The sequence below is a fragment of the Lissotriton vulgaris genome, chromosome 3_1 (assembly GCF_964263255.1).
Source record: "Lissotriton vulgaris chromosome 3_1, aLisVul1.2, whole genome shotgun sequence".
Classification (NCBI taxonomy): Eukaryota; Metazoa; Chordata; class Amphibia; order Caudata; family Salamandridae; genus Lissotriton; species Lissotriton vulgaris.
Genome location: NC_141689.1, coordinates 213,736,669 through 213,749,568, shown reverse-complemented (window position 1 = coordinate 213,749,568; position 12,900 = coordinate 213,736,669).

Genomic DNA, 12,900 nt, shown 5'->3' with positions numbered 1-12,900 from the left:
CTGAAAAAAACATGCCCCACTATTTTGAACGTTTTTGTTCAGATGCCTATTGCAGTATAATTAATGTAGGACCTGTAACAATATCTTTAAATATTCACCATATAGTGTCTCTATAAATTCTCACTTGTGAAAATAGGGTTCAATGTGCAAAGATGCCTACGTAGCTATGACTTCCATTATCTCAATTAAAGATTGGGATAACTTTCTTAAACCTTTCTCAGGATCCTCACACCGAGTCAAATGCCGCTCAGAAAACATATAACAGCAAAGAGGTGAGAGTAGAGGATTCCCCTGGAACATCTGAGAGAAATTCGGCAAGCTGTTAAGCATGGGCGTGCTCAGAAGATTCACACGAATGATGTGCTGGGCAATGCCTCGACCAATCAATATTATAACAGTGACTTAACATACCTCCAGAAAGCCTGTTATCTCCGACTCACTGAAGCCTCTAAGTTAATTGGCCCATAATGTGCCTATATATGTATTTGTCTACCATAATGAGAATTAAAAAAATAAACACAAATTGGTGAGTAAGCCTAAAACGTATAAATGTAGAACATACATGTTGAATAGAAATGCACCAAAACATCTAGGTTGCCCCGTCATAAAACAATCTGGAATATGCACAGAAAATTCCCCGCCTACTAATCTTAAACAGACTTTCTCCTTCTAACTGGATACCACTTCTATCTTTATGCCAGTCTGATCAGTTTTCACTAGATGGTCCTTGGAATGAGATTGAACTGGTGTTATCTTGTTATCATTTATACTGTTTCAAGGATTGGATGGAAACGACGTTGACACACCTTGGGGATACTGCGCTTGATGGATGGCGTGCTAAGCACTGGTATGGGAGATCTCTGCCATATCCAGAAATACAATTCAGCTATCTTCATAAATATTCATGAAATACATTTGTAAGAAAAAGGATTATTGTATAGCGTTGGCAACTGCCCACCTCAACTGCTGCGAGGGTGAACAATTAAAGCCACTAAATTAATCTGATCTCCATCACATCAATAGACACGTCACAGAAAGCCATAATATAGGGCAATGTGTAAAGTATCTATGCAATATCAAAATAGTAATAAAGTCAAAATGGAAACAATAAAAATTCAAAAATGAAATAGGGAGGTGCAAGAAGTCTTCTGAGGTAGGTGCCTGAAGGTGACACATTTATGGTTGGCACCAGCTGATGTATCGAGGTGACTCGTGGTCACTCCCTATCCAATGGGTTGAAAGTTCTGAGGACAACCCTGCCATATTGTTCAGTAGTTCCTATTTGCCTTCCTGCAAACAAGCCTAAAATGCCAAGTGTCAGGGCATTTTCAAGATAGTGAAAGTCTTCGGTCACACTAAACTTGCCTTTGAGGGCTGGGGGTGTTTGTTTGGCTGTCATAGGAAAATCACCAGTGACATCCACCACTGAAATCCAGATTGAATCAGGCACTGTACCCACAACAAACCCAGAGTCAGAAGTGTGGCAAGAATAAGCAGGGTCTTTCAGCAACCAGACAGGGGATCTACAAGAATTGACTCTTGAAATCTTGTTCCTCCCTTTCAAGTGTGCTTTATTAGTTACATGCGTCTTATCATACCTGCCAAGTAGGATCTGACAGTGTGGTGTCACAGAATGCCCACAATCCTTGAATATATTCTGTGGAGTTCAGAGGAGTCATCTCTGCCATTCAGGTCAGCCTATTGCTTGCTCCTGGGAGGCATTTCACACCTCCTTAACAAATATTACCAGGCAGTCCACGTGGAAATCTCTGAAGAGGTTTGCAATTAGCCTTCAGAACCTTCATGCAGGAATAAGGTAAGTTTGTGAAAGTTTCTTTACCTTAATATGGATTAACACATTTTGTTAATTACTTTTAAAAATAGCAGTTTAATTTGTTTACTTGCTGGTGTCATTCCTGAGCTCTCAATATTAGTATTTTAATCTGCACTCTGGTTTTCTACATGGATCAACTAGGCCAGCTATAGTGAAACACGCTTTATGGTCTTTATCACATTACATAACATTATTTATCTACCTAGCCCACTTTCAAATATCACGCACCTTACCTTGTGGTCATCAGGGCCTACATAAAGGTGACTTAATATGTAAAAGAGAATATTTTTACCCCCAAAAAGGGTTAATTTAACAGGTCAAAATGCACGTATTACACTACAGCAGGCCTGAAGCCATGTTATCTTTCATCGGTGAGGCAATATATGCTGCAGTCCACAGGTAACAGTTAACATTTCATGCAATGGGTGTATTTCCACACCATATACCATAGCCTTATAGAAAAGCGAAATATGCCATTCAAGGATTATCTAGTTTCTCTATCTTTTAGGGATCAGAGCACATAGACTGGGCTCTTGACAGTCCAGCAAAGGCTAAAAATCTGTGGTGATGATGCAGGAATGTCGGATGTCCCACAATATTGAATACTACTGCACTACAGTATGTGTCCTTTCACCTCTTCCCTTAAGATTTTCATCCTATTGCCACTTCAACCTGACCTACTTGACGAAGACACCTACCCCGCCCCAAAGGTAACACCTCAACATGAGGGCCACAGTGCTCCCTGTACAATGCTTCTTTATGCTGCTGTTCTTCCTGTACTCTTCTTCTTGTTCTTTTACATATATAGTTTCATAACACTTTTTCCAATACTTTTTTTTTACCAAGCAAGATTTATTTCTCACAAAAACATTTTCTCATAACATTTTTTTTACAAATACATGGTAACTTTTTATATGTTACTAAGTACAGTTGATTAATAAATACAATTGTTTAAACACTTATTTATATATTTTTGGGTTAATATATTTAATATTGTTAATTATTGTACTGTAGTTTAATGATTAGTGTTAGACTGCAGTTTTAGTTTTGGTTGTTTAATGTGGTGGGCCTTAATGTGTTATATTTGTAATTTTTAGCATTTATGTTTTTGTATTTTTTATGAGTAAGAGGGGTTGCAGTTGTGGCTTTTCTGTGAATTGCTATAAGTCTTTTCTAGTTTGGGATACCTGAGAGTTTTCCTCTAACATAGTTAAGAATTTTCGGCATTTTTTAAAAAATAGTTTCCATTGTTTTTTTTTAATTAGTGCTCCTGTGACAACCAGCTAGGCTCATACATCCCTGCTCAATTAGATCTCATAAACATTATCTGTGGGTCTAGAAGAAAAAGCAATGTTGGCACCAGTTTCCAAAGGCCAATCAAGCCATTGCAATTCTTTCACTGTATGAAATGTATATTATATTTTTAAGTAATTTTTTCCTACGAAAATCTTTTTTTTAAATTCCCGAACGTTTTAGATTTTGGACCTCTGGCAATTGGACTTCTATTGTGAGTGAGTAACACTATGAGTGGGTCCCATTCTCTGTAAACTTCTGGTAAAATGGTTTTGAATGATAATCACTAGTGCCGACCAGCTGGCACAAGAGGCTCTGTGTTGATTACACTTAAGTACATGTTCACACCAGGAGCGGCTTGATCTCATAAGAGCGGTGAACCATGGTGGGAGAGTATTCGACAGACGACAAAGGAAAATTAAAAAGTAATTAATTTTCCCTCGTCGTCATCTGACAAGCCCCTTCAATTCCCACCTCACTGCCCCACTGCTCTTACCTACTTGAGCAACTTCTAGTGCACACTCATACATATATGCGTATGTGTATATGGGCAGAGTGAGTAGGACTACTGTCTAATTCCGTCAAATCTACGCACAGGTAGCTCATCATAGATGGGAACTTAAGTAAATTAGTCATGCCCTGCACAACCCTTATAATTCAGGTGTACATCCATAAAGAAATATCCTAATTCCTTTTTGACTTGTGTGTCAGTCTATAGTGCTTTACTAGAAGTATTTCATGCTTTACTGTTCATATTTTAGTTAAAGCCTGCACTAAATATTAAGGGGTCCATTAGGATGTAGGGTGGAGCCCACCGCCTGCATGGCAGTGGCGATCCGCCCTACATCCTATTCCGCCCGCCACCCATCTCCCCCGCCATATTAGTATGGCGGGAGGGAACCCGGCGGATGGTCTTTCCGCCAGTCGATCGGTCAGAGAAGGGGCCATACATGGTGGCGGTGTCTGTTAGACATCGCCATCCATATTAGCATGGGAGCGGGACGCAGCCTTTCGCTGGCAGCGTTGCTGCCAGGGAAAGGCATGCAGATGTTGCTTTCCGGGGCCCGTTGTGGGCCCCAGGGTATTGGGGCGGTGAGGGTGCACATGGGTGGTACCATAGCCTGCATTGTCATGGACATAGTGGCAGGCACCTTGCGGTTCCTGTCACCTTGTGCATGCACACAGTGCATTCCCAGCATTGTGGTGGGCAGTGCCCCCGCCACAGTGGTGATGGCATCCTCATCGCTGGTGCGGAACCACCACACCACTGGTGGCCGGTCACAGCACCGCTAGGGTGCCCGCCCGCCATCCTATGGGCCCCCTAGTTTGCATTGGCTCCACATCGAGATTCCGAAAAATGCGCTCCTTATTCTTTGTTTTTTTCAAAAATGTGTTTTTGCAATACTTCCATAAGGTTGCCCTAATAAGATTCAGCATTTGAACTACTCTGCTGGCCTAAGTCAATTACTCTGCTAGTTAGCAAGTAATTCAATGCCTGCTTCAGACAATAGGCCTATAAGGAGAAGGAGGCTTCTCCTGGTAGAGGAAGAGGGAGGGTGAAAAATCTGAATAGCCTGCTTTACTGACATTTTACTGACAAACATGTACATGCCCTTCCAGCAGGGATGTTAGGGAACAGGACGACCTGTGGCCCCAGTCATACCAGGGACACTCAATAAAGTTCTGCAAGGAAGGGATCACCTTAACAGTGACATTTAGGGTTGAGCTATGGTATCAGGGAGAGGATTTTAAAACAGAATTCTTGACATCATGGAAAATACCATGTTACCAATGGGGGGTGGAGGGGTGCAGCCTATGGGCTGCCTCCAGAATGTATTTATCAGGGGGTCGAAGGGTGATTTGGCATCTCACAAGTGGGCAGGGATGCCTTCCTTCTAGACAGTGGGCATCTCCAGGGTGAAAACGTATGAATAGGAGGGATACATGGAAGAAGTAAGATGGAGCTCTGGTGGATGAAACCCTACTTTGTATCTCTTGGAACTCTGTTAGGCACTGCCTACACAACCAGTGCCACTTGCCTACACACTCACACCGTGGTACAGTAGAGAGTAGACTTGATAGGGACCCAAAAAAAAGGTTCCCTAGAAATGTAGGCCAGTTCTGACTAGGAATGACCAAGGAAGTGTTAACCCTGACTATTACAAAACACTTAGGTGTCATTGGAAGTAGCCATGAGTCCATTGGACATGGGAGTGTAGGCAACTAATGTGATCTGCCTTGAGAGTGGTATGGTGTTCCTCCTGGGAGGTCCTTGGCATAGAGAAATCTGATAGGAACTGAAAGTCCCAGAGCCTTCCCTAAATGTAGGTCAAGAAGTCTAAAACCAATTCCACAAAACTGCTAAAATTGAAGAGGCTAGAACACCTTACCCGACTCTCATGGTGGCTGACGAAAGAGAGGTTGATTTGTCATAGGGGCCAATCAAGGTAGATGACAATAAGCATTCAGTGAATGTATGGTGTCTTCCTTCAGTCATTTCACTTTTTTAAATTGCTCTTTAATGAGTTTTACAACAGATCATTTTAAAGAGAAAGACATTTCTGAGATCTCAATGTACAGCACAAGAACATAGGTCACTGCTGTGTTGTTAAAGCCATTACATAACTAGCATGATAAGAAATAGGAAAAGAAAAAACAAAACACAAAAAAGTCCCAACTTAGGCCCTTTAGACATCTGGCTACATATAATGACAATAATCAATATATTTGCAGAACAATACAACATACCTCTGCCCCCTCTGCACGCAATTTATAGAGGCTGAGTTACAAACAGCCTTTGGAGTAAAGAAAATATCATCCAGAATCCATTTAACAGCATATCTGGAGCATCAGAACCTTGAAAATTCACAGCCAGCACATACCCATCATGTGTTTGTTGCCCAGACTCCTTCTATGCACTACATACTTCAGGAGCACCTGACATTCCTCGTTTAGCCTGTCATCAGTTTTACTCTCTATTGATAATATTTTAGTGTCCCATTCTGTAAGAAACACTAATGTTGCTGGTAATGTTTGCTGCACTGCAATGACAACTGCCTCAGCTCTTATGAAGTGAGAGAACCAACGGCGTACTCTATTGGCCACACCTCTTCACTGTGTTCCCCAAGTAATGGTTAGTAGTGTGATAAAAGTCAGTGTGCACAATCAGCTCCTGCACCTGCCGTTGAGAAATGCCAACTGCTGAGCAGCTATACAATACTTTATGAACAATGGAGCGGTGCACTCCCAGATATGTATTTTTCTATAATGAAGATAATCAGTTTCTTCATCAAAAAATATAAATCTTTATTTCAAAAGTCCATAAGATTGTGCAAAGCATCAGCCAACGCGTTTCGTTCAAAAATTGAACTTCATCAGGGCATTCTAATTGGTGGGTGAGTCGTGGTGAATGATTCACCCGGTTCGAAGTAGATCATAAGGCCCATACAAGCCTAGACCCAGGATGGAATGATGAATCAGTGTGTCAATCTGTAACTGTGTAAAGAGCGTGGGCCTCCTTGATAAGAGCCCAGTTAATAATCCTGTGGAATGATTCAGAGTCGTCTCACATCTGTCTGCCCAATCTTTTCCTTCCATCTAATTTTGTCATTATCTATCTTAGAGTACAAAATTGGGGAATAAAGAATTTTATAGGATTGTATTGCATGACCTCTGAAATCCAACATTAGCAGCAGCTCAAGGGCAGCAGTTCTAAGGGGTTCCTAATTTTCTCCACACCGTGTGGGTCTAGCAGCTCTAATCATTGCACTATATGTGACAAACATGACTAACCTGTAGGTATTCCTAAGTAAGTTATAAGTATTAAGTGTGCCATTGGAGTATCAAACCCTTCAACATGATTACCTGCCTGTGAGAAAGTCATTCTATTTGCCCTGATCATCCCCAATGTTTGACTGATACTGTTAGTTAATGACTCTGGCTGTGCCCTGGGCATTGTGTACCACACCCAGGGCCAGTCCTCTGGTTTTAAGGTAGATGGTAATTAGGTTTAATTACAATCAGTACTGAAAGTCTTGCTGTAAGTGCCTAGTATATAAATGGGCATGTAGGTTTAGAGGCTCAGTATACTTATTGCACTCAAGTGCGCAGTACTGTGGTACCTTCTGTCATTTTAAATGCCAGCCTTGCCTTACAGGATGCTTTTAAAAGTAGATGTATATGCAAATTCAACTATGGAATTAAAGATACTCCCAAAGTAGCAATGTACCTTATTTGTACATATAAGTCACTCCTAAGGTCTCCCCTAGGATCCCCAGGGGTAGGGTGCCTTGTAACTATTAGTAGGGACTTTAGAAAATATGATTTATATGCCCTGGTGAGGGACACTGCATTTCATTTTCCCCTTTGTAGTGCATTGGCTGCATAGGCCAACATGGGAATACGTTAATAAAGTATAGCCAGGAGCTGACCATACAGGTTAGAGCGGTGGGGCGGGTGGGGGATTCGACAGACAACGCCACCGCTCTTTCCTGCCAGGGCCCCGCCTGATTATAACTATTGATAGTAAGGAGCGAACAATGTAATTCAAGGACTCAAAATAACAGTTATGATAGATCCAACAACTTGCCACTGTTAGATTTATAATACCTATTAAAGAAAAGAAGTTATAGAACTTTCTTTCCTCTGAGGCAAATCCAGCTTTCCAGCATCACTTCTCTGATTTGGCAACCTCTGCCAGGCTGAGCCAAACTGTCTTAATGAGGTGTAAAATGGCCTGCCTCGAGACAGAAGATTTCCAGTGAGAGGAGAACTGAAAGCAGCAGAGCATAAGACAGGAAGTGGGTGGGAGGGCCAAACTGGTTTTCAAAGAGGGAATGGCAGTTTAGACAGGCCACAGCCTCATACTCACATCCTGCACACCCAGCCACACAGGAACCCCTGTAATTAGATCAGCCAAGGGGCTGGAAGGGAAGTGTTAGAGAATCCTTAGCCACATCTAACTTTTCAGGAGAGACTTTCTCCATTTTGGATTTTGGAAGAATAGTGCTTTCTGGCACAAGATTTTGCCAGACCTTGGAGAAAGTGGTCATACCTGATGGTGACACCCTGCAACCCATTGGTCAGGGACGACCCCTTGCTTGATGCCAATGGACAATGGATAAATGGGGAGAGCTTCCCAGCAACTCAGATCAGCTGTCTGAAAGAACAAGGAGAAAAAAAACTGTCCTGCTGGAACCCTGATCATGGCCCAAGGCACTGCATGTTAAAGGACTGCACCTGCTGCACAATCTGGTAGTAAGCTCTAAGGAATTTCCCTGGCTTCAGAAGGATTACACAGTGGACTCACTGAAAGCTACAGGTTAACAAAGCCCACCTGCATCATCTTCACCAAGAAGTCCTCATTCTGAAGTGAGTCCAGTAGGCTTTTAAGGAGTTGGCCAGGTGCATTGTGGGAATTTTAGTCCAGGCATCCAAATGACCTTCTCACGCTTCTAGACCCTTGGATTGGTGTTTTAGACACTTTGAACCCAAAAGAGGAACTTCAGGAATAAATCTGGGTAGATTGGAGTAGTTTGAAGCAACGTTTGTAAAAAGCTTCATAAGTTGACCAGGTGCATTGTGGGAGTTGTAGTCCCAGACCCCAAGAGGCAAACCAGAACATCTGATCCCTTGGCTTTGTACCACTTTTCTGCATCAGGAAACACTTCTGGAAGTAAGTATAAAGAACTTTTGACTTTGTCCCGGTCCAGCAGAAACTTTTTTTTTAACCCTTTGAGCGCTATTTCCTTCTAAGTGCGAGTTTTAGTTTTAATCTTTAAAAATTAATATGTCATGGTCCCTACATTGGATTTATTTAATTTTGGATTCTATTTGTTCATAAAATATAGTCTATTTTTTATTAATTGGTATTGGATTTTCATTGTATGTTGTCTTGCCTATGTAATGTATTGTTTTTTTTAAATGCTTTACACACCTGTCACGTGAGTTAAGCCTGCCTGTTCCCAGCCAGCTTCCAAGGGTTAACCTAAGAAATAATTTATTGTGACCATGACTGGACCTTATATTGTGGTCTTATTAGTGGTGGTAGGTACATACCTACACCTACTAATTAATCACTTTCCAACATTTGGTGTTTTGCGGTAGAGATACATACTTGTATTTAAATTACTCCATACAAAACTTAGGTTAAGATCTTTAAAAATACTCTAAATTGATGAAGAACAAAACTTTTGATTTTTGAATTTTTTTTATTTGGTCTTAATTTATTTTTAATCAATTTTTTCAAATTTTTCTAAATGTGTTCTATGTCTGATTTGTAAAGTTGTTTGTGACCCACAATTAAGGACACCATTGATCTAGGTCTGGCTAACCTGAACAAACTCATCGTGCCTGAGCTTAGGCTTCAGTGTAGGTAGAGGGGGTTACCTAATTACAACAATACCAGGTAGGTAGACTTGATTTTGTCTCTTAATTGTTGTTACTAGTAATACATTTTTAAAAGTGCACATATACCCTGAGGTGTTTTGGCCCTCACTCAGCATAACGAACACGGAGACTGTAGTGGAAGCAAGTTGTTGAAAAGCCATGTTTTCAGAAGCTTTCAGAATGCCAATAAAGAAGGAGCAGCTCTGACAATAGAGGATAAAAGATTCCAGAGTTTAGAAGCTGCTAAAGCAAAGCAACTTCTGCCACATTTTACTCTTTTATATCTGGATAACCTTAATTGATTTTCTCGATCAAAGGTTTCTTCCAGCTTCGTACCGGGCTAGGATTTGCTTAAGATACTCAGGAACAGTATTGTGAAGGGCTTTGTAAGAGCCTTAAATTTGATTTGGTTACCAACAAGTAACAATGTGAGTTTCTTAATGGCTTGTGAAACGGAGTGAAATTTAGGAAGGTCTAGAAGAAGTCTGGCTGCCACATTCTGTAAAGACTGCAATGTGTTTAGGTATTGTTTTTGAAGGTTCAGGTACAACTATTACAGTGATCTAACTTTTTAATATTAGCAAAGTGATTGCTGTTTTCTTCTAGTTGGGGGGAATGAAGGGAATATTTTCCTGATGATTCTGAGAGTATTGAAACAAGAAGAGATAATTGAATTGATATATTTGTTGAAGTTAAGTTTGTCATTGATGATTGTAATTCCCAGGTCTTTTGCTTTTAGAACTGATTGCTTTCAGATTCCAGGTAGAAACATCTCATTAAAGGCATTGGTCAAAAACAGAGCTATAGTTTAAGGAATCCCCTTTAGACTGAAGGGATGGCAGGGATCATAAAGCGATCCTGATTGAGTGGACTGGATGAGTTCAATCACTTCCATAGTGGTAATGGGAGAGAATTCAGTGAACTTACCTTGAATAGAGTTGCTTAAAGTGTTCAATTCATGACTGAAGGAGTGTATAATAGAAGAGTTATTGCTGAAATCATGTGGTGTGGATGAAGTAAATTAACTGTAGATTTGACTTACTTTATTGCAAACATGATGGGCTAGGTTGTCACAAAAGATTTGGTTATTGTTAGTTCCTTTAATCTCAGGAAGTTTGGATTGCTTGCTTACTACCTGAATTAGATCCCTAGCTGATTTCTTTTAGGCTTCGATTTGCTGAGTAAAAATTCAGTCTTCCTTAAATAAGTAGGCCTTTGCACGTTGAAAGAGAAAGTTTGTAGATTTCTTTCTCATAATAGAAAGGTTCCTGAGACAAACTGTTCAAAAGCGTGAACGGGAGGGAGGCAATGGCCATTTCAACTACTGACAGGAAACTAATATTGACACCTCATTAATTTTTTCTAATATCAGGTTCATACTTCCACCTAATGGGGGAAGGGAAGGCTCCTCCAAAGAGGACCCAGATAGGGCCCTCAGAAGTCAGGAACTTGAGGCTCCGTTAGCTTTCGTAGCTCAGGAAGAGAAGAATTTAGAACAAGCTAGAGAGAAGTAGGAGGAAGCGAAAGCAAGAAGAATTGATGGCAGCAACAATTAGGAAGATACTGAGATGTCCAGTGGTGATGGCCTTTTTCCCAAGCTTCTCAAGGGAATAGTTCCCATATATGTAGAGCGGGATGACTGACATATGGCTGACTGTTTGTGGAAAGGCCCTTCAGTTGAATGGGTCCACTCCAAGTACTGGGGTTAACTCTTGTGGGAAGTGATCCCAGTAACTGGGAGGGATAGACTCCGGGCCCTTAAGGGGAATTATTCAAAATCCTACCCCCACAAGAGGAAATCTTTAGTCAGGAAATTTGGTGTGAAGGCAGAGCAGTACAGGGTAAAGTCCAGGAACACCCAGAAAGTTAAAACACAGTCCTGGGTAGACTTTGTGGACATCTCAGTGAAGGCACTTACTACCATTTTGGTATTCACAGAAGGCACTTACTCATTTTGGTATTCACAGAAGACACTTACTCATTTCCGTATTCACAGAAGGTAGGAGTCCTAACTTTAGGACTCCTAAATGTTTTCTGTGAATACCGAAAGTCTTGAAGTTAGGATCTTTCTCAGTTTAGGAGTAGTAAAGATGGGACTTTAGGACTCCTAAACTGAGAATAATCCTAACTTTAAGACTTACGGTATTCACAGAAGGCATTTAGGAGTCCTAAAGTTAGGACTCCTAATTTCTGTGAATACAGAAATGAGTAAGTGCCTTCTGTGAATACCAAAATGGTAATACATTTAGGATTTTGTCTTGTTAGTTCTGTGAATCGGCCCAAATACACTTTATTTTGAAAATATTTTTAATAGTTGTTGAAAATAATTTCTTTACATTTTATTTTTAGAAACGTTTTTTTATTATTTTTAATATTTAATAAGAAATTCAATATTTTATTTAAGTAATGTGTAAAAATATTGCAGTATTTTCAAAAGTAGAAAAATATTATTGTATGATAGCTGTCTAAAATATATTTGATTGTTTTTTGATAACGTATATATTGTAGTTAAGGATGTCTGTTTTTTATTTGGAATTATGTGTTTTTCAAATATTTTGCTTTATGTTTCTTAACTTTTTTTCATTGTAGTGAGAATAGTAAACATTATCTCTTTAATCTCCAACACTTTTCCTCACTTACTTTGTAGTAATTTGGGTTAGTACATGTCACCCTTTTAGTTTCTATCACCTTCCCTGAGTAAATTTATATTGGAGTAGGAATAGCAAATGTTGCCCTTTTATTGTCCAACACCTTCCCTGAGTTTGTTTAGGTAGGAGTGTGAATAGTAAATGCCACCCTTTTAGTGTTCGATTACGAGTTTGGTGGTGGAGGACTAGACCTCCACGCTGTGGCCCGCTCCCGTACTGCTAAACCCTTGGTCACACTGAGTGCCAGACTATGAGTTTCCATGCGTCTGGCAGGCTGTTTTCGGCAGTCCCACTGCGGTGGCACAGCAATGTGAGAGCCAAAAACTGTTCCTGTTCGACATGGACTGTAAAGTCCATGCCGTGCCGGAACTGAGGTGCATGCACTCAGGGGCGCACTTGCTGTGCCCCACTACCTGCAACCCCATGTAAATGTGCAGCCCCCCTTTGTTTCAGGACTACCAGCATTTTCATTGAGGATAGACCTCAATGCTTGCAGTCCTGAAGTTTGAAATATGCTTCGCAGTACCTCAGTGGCACCGTCAGCATATTGCTGAGGCCCTGATTGCAGCACGACCACCAGGGAACAGCCGTTTCCTGGTGGCTGCAGTGGTGGCTTGACCACCACTGAAGCACCCCTGTGAGACTGGCGGTCCTTGGACCGCCGGACTCATAATTAGGCTACTAGTGTCCAACACCGTCTCTTCGCTTGTTTCAGTATGAGTAGGAATAGTAAATGTT